The sequence below is a fragment of the Onthophagus taurus genome, chromosome 11 (genome assembly GCF_036711975.1).
Source record: "Onthophagus taurus isolate NC chromosome 11, IU_Otau_3.0, whole genome shotgun sequence".
Classification (NCBI taxonomy): domain Eukaryota; kingdom Metazoa; phylum Arthropoda; class Insecta; order Coleoptera; family Scarabaeidae; genus Onthophagus; species Onthophagus taurus.
The window spans coordinates 13,029,495-13,039,154 of record NC_091976.1 but is presented as its reverse complement, the minus strand read 5'-3'; the positions used below and the strand labels follow the sequence as shown (position 1 = coordinate 13,039,154).

The 9,660-nt window shown below is 30.5% G+C and overlaps 1 protein-coding gene across 1 annotated transcript in view; it reads left to right on the top strand.

Moving 5' to 3' along the window:
• The window catches only part of LOC111422120 (reticulon), a 91,655-nt gene that overhangs the window by 27,287 nt on the left and 54,708 nt on the right, over window positions 1–9,660 (top strand). The window lies entirely within an intron of this gene.

Here is a 9,660-nt window from a genome sequence, read left to right as displayed (position 1 = left end):
TCTTTGATAACGCGGCATCCAGTGAAATTAAGTTGAAGATAACAGCTTATTTCTTGTATATTACTCATATTCCATAGAAATAAGCTAAACAATAAATTAATCAAGAATAAAAACATTTCAACAAAATTTCTTTTAAAATGAAAATCAGAATTAGTAAACGACCACTACTCAGTCGTCAGCACCTAAATAAGTAGAGTATTATAAATAAAACATTATATGGGCAACTTTTTACGAAGAATTCAGTGGTGCAGGAAGAATTTTTTTCCCATCTTTTATTTTCGAGATTTTAGGCGTAACTTTATTTTTTTAAACGGAAACCATAGTTGGCTATGACCTAAAATAATTTGTTATTTTCTTCTGATAACAAATATATATAGTTTGTGGGGTATATTTCTTATAGTTATTGAATAATTAACAAAAATTCATTTTGTTCTATCTAAAAAAACTAATGTATGTATTTAAAAGTTATGTTGCTATGGTGATAACCATATATACATACTATGATGGAACATAATGTATCAATTTTTTTTGTTCTTTCTGAAACTATTGTATGTATTTAAAACTATTGCCAAAGCTTGTAGCAGTATTTAAAAATTCACCAACAACTCTGGCATTATATGCTGGTGCTCCGTCATATTGAAAATATATCATTTGAGACATATTTAATGGCAAATTGTCGACCAAAGGGTCAATGTGCTGCCTTAATATATTGTGGTATTTACCTTAGTTTAAGTTTTTATGGTAGATACTATATGCCAAAATTCTATTATCTAAAAGGACACACCATACATTGAACCCTAATCTTCTTTGAACACTCAGAGACTTCATCGGTCCAGATGACATTTTGAACAAACAGCAGATTATTATTTAATTTTTCTAAATATCATCTACAAAATTCTAGTCTTAGATTGACATCTCCGGCACGTAAATAATGAGTTAGCCCTGTTTTGTATGGTTTATACTTATTTTTGTTTCACATTCGGGAGCAGCGGCTTTTGGATCAGACGTCTTGTTCAATTTCTCTGCTGATGTTGATGGATTTATCGCAAGTGAAGCCAACACATTGACTTCATCCTCTTGCTAAAATCTATTAAATTTTCTGCTAACCGGCTGAAGGTTCCTCGGAACATATAGCATTCCATCATGTTACAGTTTTCATAATTTTCGGAATTCATTGTAAAGTTTTATTCAGTTTTGTTACACTTTGACACTTAACATCCTGGTGCTTCATACCAGCACATAATGCCAGAGTTGTTATCGAATTTTTAAATACAAACTTAAGCAATTATTTGATACATTATGTGCCATCATAGTATGTATGGTTATCACCATAGCAACATAACTTTTAAATACATACTTTTAAATTAGTTTTAGATAGAACAAAATAAATTTTTGTTATTTATTCAAAAACTATAAGAAATATACCCCACAAACTATATATATTTGTTATCAGAAAAAAATAACAAATTATTTTAGATCATAGCGAACTATGGTTTCCATTAAAAAAAAAAAAGTTACGTCTAAAATCTCGAAAATAAAAGATGGGAAAAAAATTCTACCTACGCCACTGAATTCTTCGTAAAAAGTTGCCCATATAATGTTTTATTTATAATACTCCATCTTTGATAATAAGTGAGATATTCGGGAATGTCGTTTTCGCAAAATTTTCAGTTTTTGCCGATAGGGCGAAAACAAAAGACGATAGCTATTCGGAGTTTTCGGCATTAGCATTTTCTCGAAAAACGAGATCATGAATGTCCGAATAGGTCCGAATAGGCTAACTCGGAAACTATAAGAGTTAGAAAAAAAGTAGCTTACACGTCGTGATCTCATTTTTCGAGAAACTGCTAATGCCAAAAACCTTAAAGCGCTATCGTCTTTTGTTTTTCCCTTGGAGGCCAAAATTGAAAATATCGTAAAACCAGCAAGTGCAATTATCTTGGTTATTATTATAGGTGGAGTATTATAACTAAGACATTACACGATTATGGACACTTTTTTACAAAGAATTTGACAACGTAGTCAAAAACAATTTTTCGATTTTAGATTTTGAGATATTATGACAATTTTCGTTTTTTTAGATGGAAACAACCACCGATTATGCGCTTATTAAATTCGTTATTTTTTTCTGATTACAAAAATATGATTTTAGATAGGTCTATTTCTTGTTGTTGTAAAATAAAGCTAAAAATAAACTTTTTTTTAATGTCGTCAAAGAAATTAAATTTATAGTTTCCTGTAAATTATGATACTATAACTAAAAATTATTATACTAAAAATTTATATAAAATTTACTTTATTTTTTAATATGTAACGTTCTAAACTTTTCGTAATTTTCATAATCCATCTTAAAAAACAGGATTTTTAATTTGACATTTCAGAAAATTTTTGAATACAAACAAATGTTGCTATGTTTATTTGAATTTAAAAAAAATAAAGTCCCTAGATTTTCAAAGTACCGCGATTCATGAAGCCTGTTGTCGAGCCAAAATGGCGGTTTGACAGCTTGTCACTACATCTCACCACTTATTTACAAAAATATTGCCGTCATGTTGCCTTTGGAGTTGCAAAAATGGCAGTAAGAAGGACTTTCGACTCTTCAGAGTACCACGAGAAAAAAAGAAAGGAAATTTGGCATAATGTTATCAATAGAATAACATAGTTTTAAATTTCCCGCTTGACTTTCGAGCCAAAATGGCGTTTTTTATGGGCGCCATCTATCAATAATTTATTAAGTCATTTAATAATAATATTAAATATTAATAAAAAATGTGAAATAATGTATTTGCTGCTCAGTGTTAACTTCCGTGACGTACACTTTGCTTTTTTAAGTGACCCGACAAGTAAAAATCAAGAAGGTTGAGGCTGGGCGATCACGGTAGCGAGGCCACTGGATCATCAAAAAACTTTTACTACAATTTTTTTCATCTTTTAGTGATTATTTGTCATGAGGAATAAATCCTCAAATTTATGTGTATAGGTTGAAAATCACCCTGTATAGAAGTGTACTTTTACACTTCTATACAGGGTGTCGTGGCATAATCTTAATCACAAATACTAGAGTTAAAATGATGATGATTCGTGGAAAAATTTTTGGTCTAAACCCATAAATGGCTAAGATATGGACTTTCTAAGTTAAGAAATTTTTAAACATGTTCTTAAATATTTTCAATATGATTTGTCTTAGGAAGATAACATTTGGTAAACAGTCCAATTTTATTCGCAAAAAGATATAACCTTGATTATGAAATGTTTTTATTAATCGTAGATGCCTATAAAAACAAATTATAACTGGAGCAGTAAAGCAACTGTCAAATCATTACCCAACATTCGTCAGTTGGTAATAATTGTTTAAAATGACAAATAATTACAGTTTTAGTGAGAAAACTGATATGCTTTTAACATTGGGACAGTGTTTGGGCAATGCTAAGGCAGTGGTTAGATGATATTACAAACAAGGACTAAAAACGAAAAGTATTTTGTTCGTTTCCGATCAGAACGAAAACGAAAAATTTCGTTTTCGTTCTTTTCGTTCACAGCCAAAAAATATCGTTTTCGTTTTCGTGAACCGAAATGAAATAACGGTTAAAACCGGTTTTTTACTATTTTTCTAATAAAAGTATGCCAACATGCTTTTTTTATTTTTTTTTTATATTTGACAAATAAGTCACTTGTCATAATTTTAATCATAGCTGGCAAAAATTACTAACATAAAATTTATGCTTTTAAAAACTTAAATGTTAAAAATTTCAATCAACTGCATTTTAAGTGATGATGGCATTTTTGCTTTTTATAAATATTAAAAATAAAATTTAGAATGAATTGTTTGGGACCGTTTCTGTATTGGAGAGGCACGAATCTGTTTTAGTTTTTTTCATTTATTCCCATAAAATTTAGTTACTTGAAAACCACGCACAAACTGCTATACAGTTTAGTGGTATGCCAGTGACAGATTTTTTTTGTTTTTCTTGCTTCATATTTTAAATAATAATATTTGTTTCTTTTCTCTCTGATCTTGCTTTATTTCAATTAACTTTTACTTATTAAAAAATTTTGTGTTATGGTTAATTTTTGGTTATTTGTAAATAAAGTTATTATTATTATTAAAAATAAGAGAAAAAAATTTTTAACATATTTATTTTATAGTAAAAATATACAGGGTGATTCACATAAGAACCGACACAGAGCAGGGACATGTAGAGGACAATAAATTAAGATGATTTAACGTAACTTACCTCTATACTAAGTTGTACACCTGAGGAGTTATAGGCCTTCAAAGTTGGCTCTTAAATTTTTAAAAAGTTCAATATCTTCGTAATACATTAAGCTAGAAAAACCAAATTTGGTATACGTTATGAGTGTACCAAGGGTATTAATTGGTAGCAAATTGAACTCAACTGAAGCATTTCAAAGGGTTGATTAAAGGTGATGGTACCCTAAATTTTGACAGATTTTTTAATCTTTTGGCGGATTTAATACATTACTACTTCATTTCATGTGGAATTTAATTCTAAAACTTTTCTTACTCTTATTATTTTCTAAAAAACTTCGTCGTTTTCATAGAAAACTTAAATAACTAAACCCACGTATTTCGTAATGTTGCTTAAAATAAGCGAAAATTCAGTAGTCGGCTATGAAATTGTACGTCAAACTTGACAAATAGGTTATAAAGTTATTTGACGACAAGGTTTTATAACCTATTTGTCAAGTTTGACGTACAATTTCACAGCCGACTACTGAATTTTCGATGATTTTAAGTAGCATTAACGAAATTCGTGTCTTTAATTATTTGAGTTTTTTTATGAAAACGACAATGTTTTTAAAAAATAATAAGAGTAAAAAAAGTTTTAGAATTAAATTCCACATGAAATCAGGTAATAATGTGTTAAATTCACCAAAAGGTTAAAAAAATCTGTCAAAATTTAGGGGACCATCAGGAGTACAACTTAGTATAGAGATAAGTTGTGTTAAATCGTCTTAATTTATTATCCTCTATATGTCCCTGTTCTATGTCGGTTCTTATGTGAATCACCTGTATATAAATAATTCAGCATTCCAAAATAAATAAAAATTTTAGTTAATTAAATTAAAGATATATTCTAAAGTAAATCACAGGATAATTATTAATTTTAGTATATATGAATATATTTATATAAAAATTAATTGTAACTATTTAATCTAAGAAGCAAGACACTTTCCAATAAATTTTTTTAAACTTGCATCCCCGATATGTCTACTAGGAGTAGGTTACAAAAATATTGTGTCATTAAACCGGTTAAAACCGGTAACCGAAATTATTTATTTCGTTTTCAATCATGAACGAAAAATAAAAATTTCGTTTTTGTTTCCGTTTTCGTTCTTATAAATTATTCGGTTAATTTCGTTCTTTCGTTCTCGTTTTCGTTCCGTTCTTAGTCCCTGATTACAAATAACTGATGATACTGTTTATATTACAGTTCGGACATTTCGGAATATCCAAAAGTACGGCTTATCGTATACTACACGAACAGTAATTGTATCCATACCACTTGTCTACAGTACAAGAATTAAAAATTGCTGATCATCCGTTGCGAGTAGTTTTGCCATACTATGGTGGAAAAATGTACTATTGATGCTTCGTGTTTAGAAAAAATACTTTTTATTGATTACCATTAACTTGATATATTGCTTTAATGCTTTACTTACGATTAATTCTTATGGGCACCTACGATTAAAGACAGAATTTCATGGGCAAGGTTGTATCTTTTTGTGAATAACTTTAAAACAATGCGTCTAATCAAAAAGTACTAAGAGTAAAAATAATTTTAAAATGCAATAGGCTTTTAGAATCAGTTGGTCATTTTAAGGGTTTACGACATAATAAAAAAGTTTTAAGGAAATAACCTCTGTGAACACCTGCATTGATCCCGTGGTTACATATTTTCAAAAGTGATCTTAAACAATTTCTCATGATAACATTACATTGTTTGCCAAATTTTATCTTTCTAAGACAAACCATATTGAAAATGTTTAAGAAAATGTTTCAACATTTTTTAACTTTGAAGGTCCATATATTAAGCATTTATGGGTTTAGACCAAAAATTTTTACACGAATCGTCATTATTTTAACTTTAGTATATGTGATTAAAATCCTCTATAATTAGAATTTTAATAATCGCTTTGTGGAATAAAAGAAGGAGTAAACCAGAAGAGGAGAATACCTTTCTCTGTCATATGGCATGAAGACACAGAAATTGTGAAATTATTACTTTATGGTTAGATAATTGTTCAGCTAAGAACAAAAACTGGACACTTGTTTCTTTTTGATTGGTGGTTTTGATGGATTTAGGAGAGAAAAATTCACAATCGGTCACATTTTTACAGTCTAACAAACTCTACGGAACACATTGCAATATGATGTAGATGTGTAGACTATATTTATAGAATTCAAATAAGCATACGACTCTGTCGATAGAAAACAAATACTTAAAGTCCTCAGACACTTTAACATACCCTCAAGGCTTATAAGATTACTAAAATCCAGACTAACGAGCACAGAGGCATGTGTCCGTATACAAAAAGCTAACCGAAGTATTTGTCATGATAGAAGGTCTAAAGCAAGGAGGAGGCTGGCTCCAATATTTTTTTAACCTCAATTTTGAATATGTAATAACGAAAATGGAAATAAGAAAACCCAATTGAGATCGATCATAAAAGGAACTATCTCCTCGTTTCTTTTCACCTCCAAATACGCCTAGCTACTTTCTACTTTTAAATGCCAATTTTGGCCATTATTAATGTTAAGGGTTTACTGCCTTCGAAGAAACAGTGAGCATTATGACACCCCAACACCAACTCTTGATGTTAATCAATTTTAACCAAGTTTTTGATCTTTAAGTTGTTAAAAAAACTTTTATAGATGATGAAGGAATTTTAAGGTTGGAAAAAGACTCGGTATATTTCTATTGATCATTAACCTCTATCATAACATATTGTTGCAAGCATCGACCGCAATTTTGTTTAGTTCTGTACGTGTCAGCACTCATCCGTATTACGTAAACTTGTAACCTGTTATACAGGATGGTTTTACGAAAATGGAAAGTTTTTAATTTTACGCGAAAACTGTTAACTTTAAGGAAAAAACTAGAGACACAAAAAAGAACTATTACAGAATAAGCTTTACAACCCATATTTTTTATGTTAATATTCCATGGCATCAAAAAGTTCTTACGAAAAAATCAAAGTGGTTGTGAATTTCATCCCCTTAGAAGGCACTAGGAAAGCTCAAGGTATGCTTGAAAATAAGGTCTTAACCAGTAGTAAATACGTACAAAATTTCAAATTCTACGGTTTACTGATAGCCGAAATAAAAAATAAAATGTAAATTTTTGGCTCTACTTTGATCGCTCATAGCTCGAAAACAAAAGAGCTGCAACCCTATGTTTATATAAAAAACTTGTATTATTTTGGCAAGTACTACATCTTAGTAAAGTTTCCCGATTAAAAACTGAACCAGCCTGTACATGTACCTGTTTCCCGGTATATATTCGTACTTAAAGAAAAGTAGAATCATGATTGATCATTTGGATTGCACTCATAATTGTATAGAACATTTGTCAAATTGATACTATTCGTAGGCTCCCTTATACAACGGATTTATGTCCAAACCAACATTGCCCACTCACAGTACAGTCAACGAATTAACTTACAACCATTAACTTCGTTTGCGTAAATATCTCCATATGACATAAACACGGAAAATCTCTTAAACAGGACTCACGGAATGACGGGTTCCACAGAATTTCTAAGCGCACGTTCACCGACTGTCAACGTTTGCAAACGGAGGCCAAACTGTTGGCAACATTTCTGGTGAACGCAACCCTAACTTCAAACGTGTTTGGTAAACGGCCGCCATTTTATCAATCGTAAGATTTTTCCGTTAGCAAACGCAAACGGTGTTTGGTGTCATCTTAAATTTAAATACAACAAAAAAGAATGGCAGAACCCCGAAATGATTTATTTAATGGGTTAGTCTATACTATCTTTGAAAATGAAGAATGCATGATAAATTGAGCGGTATGTATCTATAAATGAATTAAAATTGTAAATAAATTAAAAATAAATGTCATTAAAGCGCCATCTGTTGTTATCAAACCATATGTCTATAGAAAAATTGGCCGTTCACCAAATCACCAACGCAATCGTAACCCGTTTGCGTTTGCCAACGTAAACGGAATTCTCTGGTGAACGCGCCCAATATAGAATGGAAGATTACTACTAACAGGATCTGTACCAACAGCGGCACCAAACAGGCTGACTTCTTCCTTTTTTATCCTCATCGTGGCGATTCATTAATCCTATATACAGCTGACCGAAGCTGACCAGACCGAAGATTTACGACATTATTTATTTTATTTTATTTATCATTTATATTATAATATATGGAATTATAGATCAGATTTATATGGATGTCAAGTCAGATGGTTTAAACTTTCCCCCGCATCCAACTTCTTCTATCGAAATTCTGTCACAAACTAGAACTAGCAACCTTGCATTTAGTTGCCGGTAACCCTCGCTAGCTCTATGGATAATAGAGAACCCGTTTCCAAAAATTTTTTCATAAGTTTGCGAGCTCCAACATGAGATATTTTTGTGTCCGGGTATTTTTGCTGGAATTTTTGTATAACTACACGAAAACATGATTTACTAGTACCATAGCACAGTACTAAATAAATTCTCTCTTTCACGGTTAACATCACATGAAAAGACTTAATCTCACCAACATAAGTTGTAACTTTTATGGTTTCTATGGTTACATATCACAAATTGAACTTAAAAATTGTCATATATTATACAACAAGACGATCGAAAATACTCGATAATACGAGACGTATTGCCTGAAACACCACGAGACCGAAGGTCGAGTGGTGTTTTTTAAGGCAATACGTCCAGATTCGAGTATTTTCGATTGTCGTGTTGTATATGGCTAGACTATTTCATGAATAAAAAATATACATATTTTTAGAATTTTTATATTTTTTTAATAAATTACATTGATTGTTATGGAAACATGCATGGATGTCTCGAAATTAATTAAATGTCAAACAAGCGATAATACAAAGGTTCGTATTACAGCGATAATACAAAGGTTCGTATTATCGTTCTCCATGGTTACGGCCAAATAACCGCTGAAATACTCGCAATTGACGGAAAACCGCGATTTGTTATTGGCTGTTCACGATATGAATGAAATAGTCAATAATTAGTTAACTTCTGTAGTTAGAATATAAAGTTCGTGCGATTTAGTGGTTTGAACATATCCGACGCATTATTTATGCTGAGATAAGTTTGAAAAATCAGTAATAAATTTTTTTTTCTTTGAAAGGAAAATCATTAAATAATATTTTTGACAATGTTTGACATATAACCTCCATTACTATCATAACCTACATTTAAATGTATGAGGTGAAATAATCTAAGTCGTACGTCCTTATCTTGATTCATACCATTTCTAAGCGATCTGTCACTGCCAGCTCTCGTGGTTTCTACTATAGCTAACAATTTTCGATGAATTTTGTAAGACATTTATATACTCGGTAATTAATGTTTTAAAAATCACAGAGTAGAAATAATAAATTGTTAAGTGACAAATAATTAAATAGATCATCATAGAAATTTAAA